We start from the raw sequence: 12,128 nt of genomic DNA on the forward strand, positions 1-12,128 counted from the left end.
ATGTTATGTTATTGATTTACATCCTTGTAGTTAGGATGGGGATATGCTTATGCTTAGTGACCTGGTTTAGGTCGGTATCCTGGTATATAGGATGTTGATATGCTATATGATCAGCTAGATCGGATTGTTTGTCTATAGACTGTTATGTGATTATCTGTTATATGTGCACATGGTTGTTTGATTGGGGGTTGGTTTGAGGCGGGTCCTGCTTTGTCCTGTAGGACAACATACCTAGGGCGGACCGGATAGACTGTAGACCCAAGAGGGCACATAGTCAGACCGAAGGCCGGGCGAGCGGTCCGGATAGGTTGAAGGCCCCGAGAGGGCGGTCCACACTTGCCGAGGCTCGGAGAGTGGGCCATATAGACTGAAGGCCCGGTGTGGGCGGACAAGTCACACTGTAGACTCGAGATGCATGGCTGTTCTGTATTTGTTGATATGATATGATTATGGTTATATGAGGTTGGTATTTTGGGGGTAACTCTCTAAGCCTTCGAGCTTACAGTTTCAGTTTATTGTTTCAGGTTCAGCAGATGACCGCGGGAAGGCGAAGGCGTGACTGTACACTTCCTCATATTTTGATATGGATTTCTGGGATACTCTGATATAAACTATTTTGGAAACCTTTTTGTAATAACTTTGAGTATTTGAAATGTTTTAAAAGTTTAAATTTGGCATGAATTTTATGGATGTTACAAGTTGGTATTAGAGCCTTGGTTTGAGTGAATTGGAGGAACATTCGTGTGAATCCAGTCTCAAACTAAGGAAAAAGATTTTTGAAATGATTTTTTTAAAAATGGTTTTCAAAATAAGTAAAAGAGGATGCAGAGTGTACGATCAGTCGGAGCCACTAAGTAGACCCCAAAATACCATACAGTTATTTGATATTGTGATATGTTAGAACATCATGCTAGTACTAGGCTAGGGATCTTCAGGAATTGCATGATAGAATTGCCTGATTACATGATGCCTGCTAGCCTAGGGTTTTCCTTATATGAGATTGACATCATTACTGTAGTTTCTTGTATATGTATCACGGCTGTACATAATTAAGATCTTATAGCCTGAGAATGTTTGATTTGGCCTTATGTTCTATTCTTGTTGATTAGGGGCTTAGAATAGGATCAAATATTCGAAAGTCTATAAGGTCCAGCGTTATGTATGGCTAGCATACACTAGTGTTGCAGGGTTGGTGGAAGTTTCATGGATGGGTGGGTAGTGAGAGGCCAGGAGGCCAGTTATGAGATATTTTGCTTTCCTCTGGGAGTGAGGATTGAGCGCTCACTATGTATATGTATTTTGTTAGGGTGTTGTGGTGATACTTGAGACAAATATGGGTAGGTGTGGAAGGTAGTATGGGCCCGTACTACTGAAAGCATAGGACCCATACGCGTAGCAAGGAAGTCACAACCCCTAGGGTTTAGTTAGAAGTTGGTCCCCTGTTATTATGTGGATTATTTGATATCTCCTTGGTATGTTTCAGAATGGTGGTTACGAGACGCTTTGTTACTGGATCCAGATCAGGATCAGGATCAGGAGATGGAGGCCAGGATGGGCCAGCAGCACCCGAGAATGTGGTACAGATGGGGACAGAAGAGCTAGATGACAGGATTCGAGAGATCCTGCATGATAAGGTTGCCGCTATGTTTCGGGCACAGCTACCAAAGATGTTTGGGTCTATCAAGACCGCCATGGTCGAGTACTTTGACGAGCGCTATGCAGCCCTTGCGGAGGCGGCTGCCGCGACAGCTACTGCAGCTGTAACAGCGGCTGGGATAGGAGCCAGTCGGGCTTTTCAGTATCGGGACTTCGATAACACGAAGTTCCCAACTTTCAATGGGATTCAGGACCCTATCATAGCCATGAAGTGGCTATCGGACATCGAGGGATGCTTTTTCACGTGTTCCTACCTGGCTGACCAGAAGGTCAGGTGTGCCTTGAACATGTTGAGGTCCGGGGCAAAGGACTGGTGGAGGTTGATGACAGGGTCTTATTCAGATGAGTAGAGAGCTGCAATTTCTTGGGATCGGTTTAGGGAGATGTTCTACTCCCGTTACATTCCGCGAGTCGAGCGTGAGCGGGTAGCTCAGGAGTTCTTGGAGTTGAGATAGGGTACAGAGTCGGTGACGGATATCACCCATATGTTTACTGAGAGGGTGATGTTCTGCCCAGAGTTTGCTTCCGAGCAAGCTCAGATGACGCGTTATCTGAGCATTGTCAAGAGTGACATTAGACAGTTTGTTGCTTCCCAATGATGTGATACATTGCTGGACTTACAGGAGGCCGCTAGGCGGCGTGAGTTGGAGATTGAGTTACAGTTACGAGAGCAGAGGCAGGCCCCGGTGCAGTCGCAGCCGGTGCCAAAGCGGGCCAAGACTGCTGATTCCAGGTTTGGAGGCCAGAGCGCCTGCACGTGTGAGAAGTGCGGGAAGGGTCACTCCGGAGTTTGTAGGTCCGATGGTGCATGCCGCAAGTGCGGAAAAGAGGGGAATTATGCGAGGGATTGTCGCCGGTTGGCCCCGGGTCAGGACATGAAGATTTGTTTTCACTGTCATCTGGTTGGTCACATGAAGACCAACTGTCCACAGATGGTTGCTAGACCGGTGCAGGCTCCAGCGTCGGCTACATTGAGGATTACTGACGGGGGTCAGGGTAGAGAAGAGCCCCCGAGGGCTCAGGGTAGAGAAGAGCCCTCGAGGGCTCAGGGACGTGCCTTCCAGCTTACAGCAGAGGAGGCCAGGCCAGTACCATATGCAGTTTCTAGTATGTTTTCTACCTCTTATCTTACTGTTTTTGTAATTATATTGTGAATTTTTCCATCTCCTTCAGCATATGACATTAGGACATAGGAGGGTTTGAGGAATTTAGTAGCGAGGGGTTGTAGACGGTTAGGATCCAGGGATGTTTGAGAACGGAAGTTAGGATATAGGATCAACATTCCAGGGCCATAAACTATGAATTGGAGGTGCAGAAGTGTCAACTGGGATTCGTGTTTCTTCTGAAGTTCGATTGCTCCATGCCAGGAGGGTTGTTTTGCAGAGATTATTCGTTTCAGGATTCATCGTTCTATGGTGAAGTGTGGAAGCGCTTGGTTTGGACGGTTAAGTAGTGTTTTGATTTCGCCACTAGTAGGTAGTGGTTAATGTCCCAAGTGGGGGAGAATTAGGAATTCTCAGAGGGAGCATCAGTTTTAGAGGGCTTTGTTAGCTGCCAGGGCTCAGCAGTACATTCAACATGAGTATGCGGGTTATTTAGCGTGTGTGGTAGATACGCGGGTCAGGGAACAGACCACGGATTTCCGAGAGGGTGAACGATCGGCATGAGGCCTAGGGTTAAGCCGGGGTTAGAATCCACGAAATGGATCAGGAGTTTGAAACCCCAAGTGGGTGAGAACAGTCTGCATGGGAGATATCATCAGGAGGGGGTGGTCCTGGGAGATGCTCAACAGTTTAGAGCGGTCAGGATAGTCTGAAGGCCGGTGGGGCGTACTAGTCAGGCCAAAGGCTCGGAGAACGGTTCAGACAGGCTGAAGGCCCAGAGAGGCGGTCCAGACATGCTGAAGGTTCTGAGAGTGGTCCAGATAGACTGAAGGCCTGGAGAGGCGGTCCAGTCATGCTAAAGACTCTGTATGTGTTTGTAGATCTATGTGCCGGAATTAAGTATGCTGCTATGCTATAGTAATCAGTAGGTCTGTCCCCAAGTATTGAACATGCTGATGGAGTATGCTGAAGACATTGTGTGGGTTTTGTTAGTTATATGATCAGGTTCTGAGTATATATGTGTTATGGGGTAACAACTAGTTCTACAAGTGGATAGTATGGGGTAAGGTTTTAGTACTGTGATGCTTGTTGGTGTTATGAAGGACACTGATTAGGCCCTCTTAGGCAATGGAGGAGATGAGAATCTATAGGATGGAGCGTTGGGACAAATGAAGTGATGACATCAGTGTCGATAGGTTATCAGGAACATTACAGTCATAGACTGTGGGCATAGAGATTGTGTTGATTATGTATTTTGTAGGAGCGCGTTTGGGTTAGATCTTTCTCCTGATCGTCTATGGCGACACATTATATGTGGGTAGGGTTGAGGCGGTCCTGCTCTATGCAGTAGGCCAAGATACCCATTGCGGGCCGACTGAAAGTCGTAGGAACGAAGGCTCAAAAGGAGCGGTAGGGTTGAGGCGGTAGGCTAACAAACCCTGAGAGTTTCAACTCGATGGTTGAATTGATTCGACATGTTGGTATTTCAATATAGGATATTCCATCCCGAGGATGACCGGACCCTATGGTCAATTGGACTTGGCAGATTGGTATTCCCACCCAAAGGGTGGTATAAGATAGATATGAGTGTCGTACTGGTGGGCCGGTAGTGGTAGGTATGTTGTTGGTGGTAATCGCTTGCGGGACTCTATTCTATGGAAGTGGTGGATGGCAAGGAATGACATGGTAAATTATCGTCAGTATTAATTGGACATCTTATTCTGATGGTTTATTAGATGGCATGTTGTGCTTGATCGGGCTGAGGCGATCCTACTCTATGCAGTAGGTCAAGATACCTAGTGCGGGCCAACGGTGAGTCGTAAGGGCAGGGATTCAACAAAATATGACCCATGGTTCTATTTCGGGTAGGAACTTCAGGTTCCCAGGGATGAATAGTCCATTAGTAGTAATGAGAGGAGAGCTAGCAATGGATAGTATGAGGGGTCGGCCAAGGAGTCAGATTGAATTCAGGTTTCTAGATTGCGGGTTTTAGGTGGCGAAGGATTGTCTACCGCATGGGATTGTGGAATCGTTTTCTATGGAATGAAAAGAATTCCATTGGGTTTAGTCTCCTTTGAAAGTCGTCGGATGCCATGGTTGTGGAGGTACCCACTCAGGACGTTGGGTTGCCGGGAATGGTAAGGAATGATTTCGAGGACGAAATCAAATTTAAGTGGGGGAGAGTTGTAACATCCCATTTTTTTTCATGTAGCTTCAAGTTCATCCCTCAGAATTGAACTAGGTCACTTTTGGCCCTTGGTTTGGAAGGAAGTGGCAAAAAGGAAGTTTTGGGTTGAAGTAGTACGTCGGGCGTACATGTGGTACGCTGGGCGTACGCATGTGTACGCTGGGCGTACATATGCCAGGATGGAACCCTAACTTTTAGGGTTTGTGGAGTATTTAAGAACCTTATGGTCCATACCCTCTTATCTCTCTTAGTCTCCACACCTCCCTCAACCGTCTTGAGAAAACCCTAGCCTCCTAGTGACCATTCTTGAGCTTATAAGTGTATTTTTGGTGCTTTCAAGAAGGAGCTTGTGCATCAAGGAGCCAAGGAGGGGCGAATGGCTTGTGGATCTTGGTTCATCATCTGTTTTGGAAGCTCCAGAAGGTAAAAAGCTTGGAACTTTATGCTTATATGAGATAGATCTAGTCTTTATAGCTTTATGGAAGCATTCTTGTCCCAAAAGTCCCAAAATAGTGCATGTTATGTTTTGGCCAAAATGGGTTGTCCTTTCAGACCCTTGTTGAGGTCTTAATTGGTAAAAATGAGGTACCAATGGTTTATGATCTCCCATGCATGTAGTAGAAAGGTCTTAATGGATTAAGACCTTGGATTAAGAGCTTTCTGGACGTCCCAAGTGATAAATTTCGAGAGTTTATGGTTCCCAGACACTTTTGGTCGATGGATCTGAAATATGGGCTTAAGTGCTTAAGTCATTAAGCACTTAGGAGAGTTTTGGTTCAATTGCGAGAATGCCCCGCGTAAATCCAGTACGCCCAGCGTACTGGGTCGACCACCCCGATGGTGGTCAACAGCGGGAGAGTACACCCAGTATACCATAGGAGTACGCCCCACGTACTTCCTCTGTTGGTCTTGTGTCATTTGGGCTTCGAGTTTTGGGCTGTTTCTGGACTAGTTGGATTTGGGCCTTTTCTGGACTTTATGAATATTATGATTTGGGCCAAGTGTTAATTGTGGATCTTGGAATTTGGCCCAATTAGGGAATTGGGCCCAATTTGGTAAATTGGGCCAACAATGGGCCTTGCATAAAGACTTTCAAGGTTATGGAATTGGAATTGGGCCTTGGCCCAATAAAAGAGAATTGACATGATGGATTGTGTGGACCTCCCCCCCCCTTAGTCAAGATTGTTATGTTGTATGACTCAGTATTTTTATGTGATAGTTCGGGATTTCCGGTGAGATAGCGGTTCGGGAGTTCGTTTCTTCAGTTCGGATCAGCTTTGCGAGGTGAGTTATCCTCACTATATCAACAGGGTCTAAGGCACCAAGGTCAGCCCTTATGGATTTGTATTCGGATTATGGCATGTTATGTTATTGATTTACATCCTTGTAGTTAGGATGGGGATATGCTTATGCTTAGTGACCTGGTTTAGGTCGGTATCATGGTATATAGGATGTTGCTATGCTATATGATCTGTTAGATCGGTTTGTTTGTCTATAGAATGTTATGTGATTATCTGTTATATGTGCACATGGTTGTTTGATTGGGGGTTGGGTTGAGGCGAGTCCTGCTTTGTGTTGTAGGCCAACATACCCAAGGCGGACCGAATAGACTTCAGACCCGGGAAGGCACATAGTCAGGACGAAGGCCCGACGAGCGGTCTGGATAGGCTGAAGGCCCCGAGAGGGCGGTCCAGACGTGTCGAGACTCGGAGAGTGGGCCAGATAGACTGAAGGCCCGGTGCGGGCGCACCAGTCATACTGTAGACTCAGAGAGTGGACCAGGTGGACTGAAGGCCCGGTGCGGGCAGACCATTCACCCTTTAGACTCGAGATGAACGGTTGTTCTGTATTTGTTGATATGATATGATTATGGTTATATGAGGTTGGTATTTTGGGGGTAACTCACTAAGTCTTCGATCTTACAGTTTCAGTTTATTGTTTCAGGTTCAACGAATGACCGCGGGAAGACGAAGGAGTGACCGTACACTTCCTCATATTTTGATTTGGATTTCTGGGATACTCTGTTATAAACTATTTTGGAAACCTTTTTGTAATAACTTTGAGTATTTGAAATGTTTTAAAAGTTTAAATTTGGCATGAATTTTATGGATGTTACATCATGTGCATGTGTTGTAAGATATGTGTGTTAAATGTTGTGAAATCCATGCAAAGAGACTAAGAACTCGAGATTTTGGTTAGATCTCAAGTTGTTGGACTTAGTTAACTTAACATGTTGTTAAAAATGAAAAACTAGTTTTCCACATGAAATATATTCCTTTGATATATGATAAACATGTCAAGGATTAGTCCAAAAATATGTTTAAACAATTCTGACAATAAAACATGGAAAATGATTAAAATGGAAGTTTTCATTAACAAGGGACCATTTTTGACCATTTTGGTAAAATGGGCCGAAAAGCGGCCTTGTTAGTAAAAATGGATCATTTTTTAATATTTTAATAAACTTGGTCCATTTTTGAACATTTTAGTAAAAATGGGCCTTAAATGATTATTTTTGTAAAAATCGGTTATTTTTGACAACTTTAGTAAAAATGGGACATTTTTCGACACTCTTGGTAATAACGAGCCATTATTGACACTTTGGATAATAGTGGGCCATTTGGGAGCACTTTAATAAAAATGAGTCTCTTATAATAATTTGCGTAAAAAGTGGGCCTTATGGGTCAATTCTCTTTTAAATGAGACCTTATGTGGCAATTCTATTTTATGTGGGCCTTTAGTGACAATAATTGTAACAATGTAATATTTTGACACTTTCGGTAAAAATGATTATATTTTATCACCTATGGTTTGTAGTCAAAATATACCCTAGTAACATTATTTATAACGTTAAATAATGAAACTCAATGTCTGCGTAAATTCTGTTAAGGCTCTTGTAAGACACAGCTTCACCGTACCTATCATAGTGTACACCGTAAGTCCTGTAGTTATAACCAGACTCTCCTGGAGGGAGAACGAGAGTTTGTGTATAGATCTATACGGGGTTGACACCCCACACTTGAGCTGCTCGCTACAGCTAGACAAGCCAATCTAGGGTGACAAATATCTTCTTAGAAACCAACGCCTGAAGAACGTCAAGACAGGTACTCCGTCATATTAGTATGGTTATAACGACTCACATAGAGAATAACAAAGTTGTCATAAGATTTACGCTGAATATGCATAACACTCTTTTTTTTTACAAAGTACAAAAATTGCGTTGACTATTTTGTAACTAGCCACATCACTCCGATCTTAGGGTTTAAGGCCACAGTTTCTCATAAAACATAAAATACAAGATTTTCTGGGAATCGCTCTCTATACATTTTCAAACAAGATAAACAAAGAATACACATGCAATTATACATGATTTGAAAACAAGACTCACAAACTATTTTTACAAGAAAATATTGGATTTTCTGGAGGTTAACAAACTATTACCAAGTTTTCATACAAACATACTTATGAACTCACCAACATTCTATGTTGACACTTTTCAAAACAACTTGTATTCTCAGGGACACCCTAAGAAGTTTGGCAGCTATGGACTATTGGATATTTGATATATTTTTGATGATTTATCTTACATTATATATTTGGATGTAATTCATAAACACACACAATGATGTAAACTATGTATGTTGATATCTTGAATGTATGATGATGATGGTGACTATGTTTCATTTATATACATTGTTTTGATATTACAAGATGAAGTCACCGTACCGGGACGTTACCGCCGTCCTGGTTCGGGGGTGTGACATTGGTTCAAGTAGTAATGCTCTGAGCATACTCATTGTCACTTGGAGCCATTGGGTTTGTCGCGGAGTGAAGGTGCCCGCTGAAGGCTGAGCCTTCCACGCGGTCGTCCAGCTCTAAAGGGATGTATACGGGCACGAGACTTCGTCGAGGCGGCTATGCTGGGAATAGCTTGGCGTGGCGGTCTACCTTGAGGCATATTTCGCGCGTCCTGAGTGCGACTTCTAGCCAGTGCTAGCGGCACGTTATCAAGTCCCCCAGTCCAGTAGTAATAGCGTTTTCTAGGATAGCTATAATGTTCTGGAATTAACTGTCATTACATGCATCAAGTTGGATTTCGAGCGACACTTCGATATTTTCGGAGATGTGACTGACCATTATGCCAATCGGTAACATCACTTGTCAGGGATTTTTGAATATCCTGCCTTCTTTACTCCCTTATAAGTGAACGTTATTTCGTTATTTTACCCATGCATTTTCTCTTACTCCTTCTTTCTTCTTTCACTTTTTCCCCTTTGCCTCTTCTTCCTCCATCCATGGCAAACCAACCTGGTATTTTTCCTTCCCGAGTAGAATTTGAGCTTTTAGGGATACCTATGGCTTTTCTTTTGCTGATGGTGTAGAGCTTCCGATGGCCGACTCAATGATCTTATCGCCCCCTCCCGGGAAGATTAGCATGTAATTGAAGACCTCCAATGTCGGGCTTCTTCTTCCCCTGACTGACTTTCATGAGGAATTGCTTCAAAAGAATGGTTACAATATTCAAATGCCCACTCTGAACGTTGTTAACAAGATGGTGGCTTTCGAGATGATTTGTTCGGCCAAAAACATCCTACCCGATTCCTTCGTCTTCAAGTTCTTCTTTCGGTTTAGTGATATCGGGGATAAGTTCACGTTCTCCGCCTGCCGTGGTGGCCACATCTTAGTCCCTGATGGCAAGACTCTGAAGAACTGGCAGGATAAATGGTTGTGGGTCAACTAGGAGCGAGTCGGTCATGGGAATTATCGGGCGAACAACATGTCAGATGTTACTCCCAAGTTGTTCCCACATAACCAGATCACTATCGACCTCTTGATGACGATGCAAGTTGTCCCCGGCGAGTAATCGGAGGTTGTTCTTCCTGGTGTTAGGACGAGCTCGTCCTGGTATGCATGAGGGAAGATGTCGATCGTCTACATTGTCGTTGATGGTGAGTGTTTTTGCTCTTACTATCTTCTCTTTCTCCCCCTCCACTTTTTTTCTTTCTTTTTTGCCTTAACCCTTATTGAGGCTCACGCGTTATGATTGTACTGACATGTGTTAAGACTCTGGTGTCGATGGACTCGATTCTTCAGAAGCGTTATCGGGGAAAGTTGGAGCATCGTGAGGTCTACCTCCATGATACTCTTCCGCCACCGCGTCGCATTGAGCGTCTGGCCATTTTCCCGGCACCGGTGTGTTGCATTAATGTCTAAGTCCATAACTATATTTGGTATGTACTTGACCCGACCCGGCATGGTCCATTTGGGTTGCACTTCACTGGCACAATTTATATGGATAGTCTTTTGAGAATAGTATATTTATGATTTATATTAATATATTATAAGTTCTAATATATTAATATGGAATCATATTATTTAATTAGTATTGATCAAGAATTAATTTAGAATTAATTAAGTGATCAAAAAGAACTAATTAAATATGGACTCTTATATATATGGAATGGGCCAAGTTCATTTAGGTTGGGCAAAGCTTTCATGGATGATCCATGGAGCTTTTAACGCATGGATCCTATGTAAATGAAAGGTCATGGGTATTAGGGTTTACATGGATGTAACCCTAATCCTCCATAATATATCAAGGGGTCCTTGGCTCACAAAATTGGAACAAGTGTGTGAAAATAAGAGTGGGCCGATTTTAGTGTGCATACATATTCTCTCAAGTTCTTCCAAGGTGTTTTGGTGATTTGTGATTCCATTTGAGGCTTCCACACTATTGGGGCTAAGCTCTTAAAGCTTGAAGACATCAAGCTACATCAAAAGGTGTGTCATCTAACTAGAACTTTGTAGTATAAGTGCTTCATAATATGCTAGTTAGGATGAAACCTTGGAATAGTTAATATTTGAATGCATAATAGAGAAAACATAGATCCAAGGTTTATAGGGTTGCATGTACACCATAGGAGTGTTAGAATGCTCAAAACCCAACAGTGGTATCAGAGCCTAGTTGTTTTCTGTTATATTGATGCAAATGTTTTATTTTCAAGTTGAAAAAAAAGGAAAAAAAAAACATGACGTTTGTCAAATTTTAAGATAATTACTTGTTTTGTGAAAAACGAATTATTTGTAAAATTTGAATCATTTGTTATATGAGTTGAATTAGGTCAAATTTAGTAAAAGATAAAATGATATGATTATTTTATTAGTTTTAAAAGTTTGATCTAAATGTTTTAAGGAGTTACATATTTTGTCATAAAATTTTGGAGCTCAAAAGTTTTTTTTAAAGTTGTGATCTTAAGGGTTTTTGAAACTTCCATAAGTTATGGATATGAAAGTTTTTTTTTAAAAAAAAAAATTTGATTCAAAGTTTTTATGGAGTTACAAAATTTGGTAATGTTTTAAAGAATTCCATAACTTGTTCTTAAGTTATGGAACATGGAAAGTTTCATCATAAAACACCATTAATTCCATAAGTTATGGAATCCAAAGGTTTTCAAGAATTACAAAACTTGCCCTCAAGTTTTGGAATTTGAGAAAAGTTTTTTATGAAAAAAAGAATTGAATTCTAAAACTCTTGGGTTCATAACTTAAACAATTAATTAAATGGTTTTAATTTTGAGTTTAATAATTGGAATTATGATGTTTTCTTGAATAGTTCAAATTAACTCTTATGGACTTTATTAATAGTTAATTAAAGCGTTTAATTAAAAGAGTATTATTAATTCATAAATATATGGTTTTAGTTTAATTAAATTAAAAGTCTAGTTTAATTAATAGATTAAACCACCAAGTATTTTAAATGTCTAAAATACACCCTTATACTATTATAATATTAAAAGTTTAATATATTATATGTATAAGAGCAAGTCGTCTTACCATTAGTAGGCCTCATTCACGAAGCCGGTCTATAAGAGGGGTATAAGGTTACTGCCTATAAAATGGCAGTTTAATGGGTGTCCACTCTCACTCACCGCTTCCTTGACCAGTGGAGGGTCGTTAGCCGAACAGGTAGGACAAGGACTATAATTCTCCCTTCATTATAAGTATAATGATAAATACTAAGTAACTAAACACTTATAAATTCCCAATCTTAGTTACTTAGGAAAATGTGAATAAGGTGCTAATCCATGAAATTACACTTTGCACTTTTATTTAAGCTGTTAGTGGAGCGTGTGTGGTTAACCGGCACACTAACCTGGCCTTAACAAGGTAGGCAAAGGGTA

The sequence above is a fragment of the Lactuca virosa genome, chromosome 1 (assembly GCF_052849685.1).
Source record: "Lactuca virosa cultivar CGN04683 chromosome 1, Lactuca_virosa_CGN04683_v6, whole genome shotgun sequence".
NCBI lineage: Eukaryota > Viridiplantae > Streptophyta > Magnoliopsida > Asterales > Asteraceae > Lactuca > Lactuca virosa.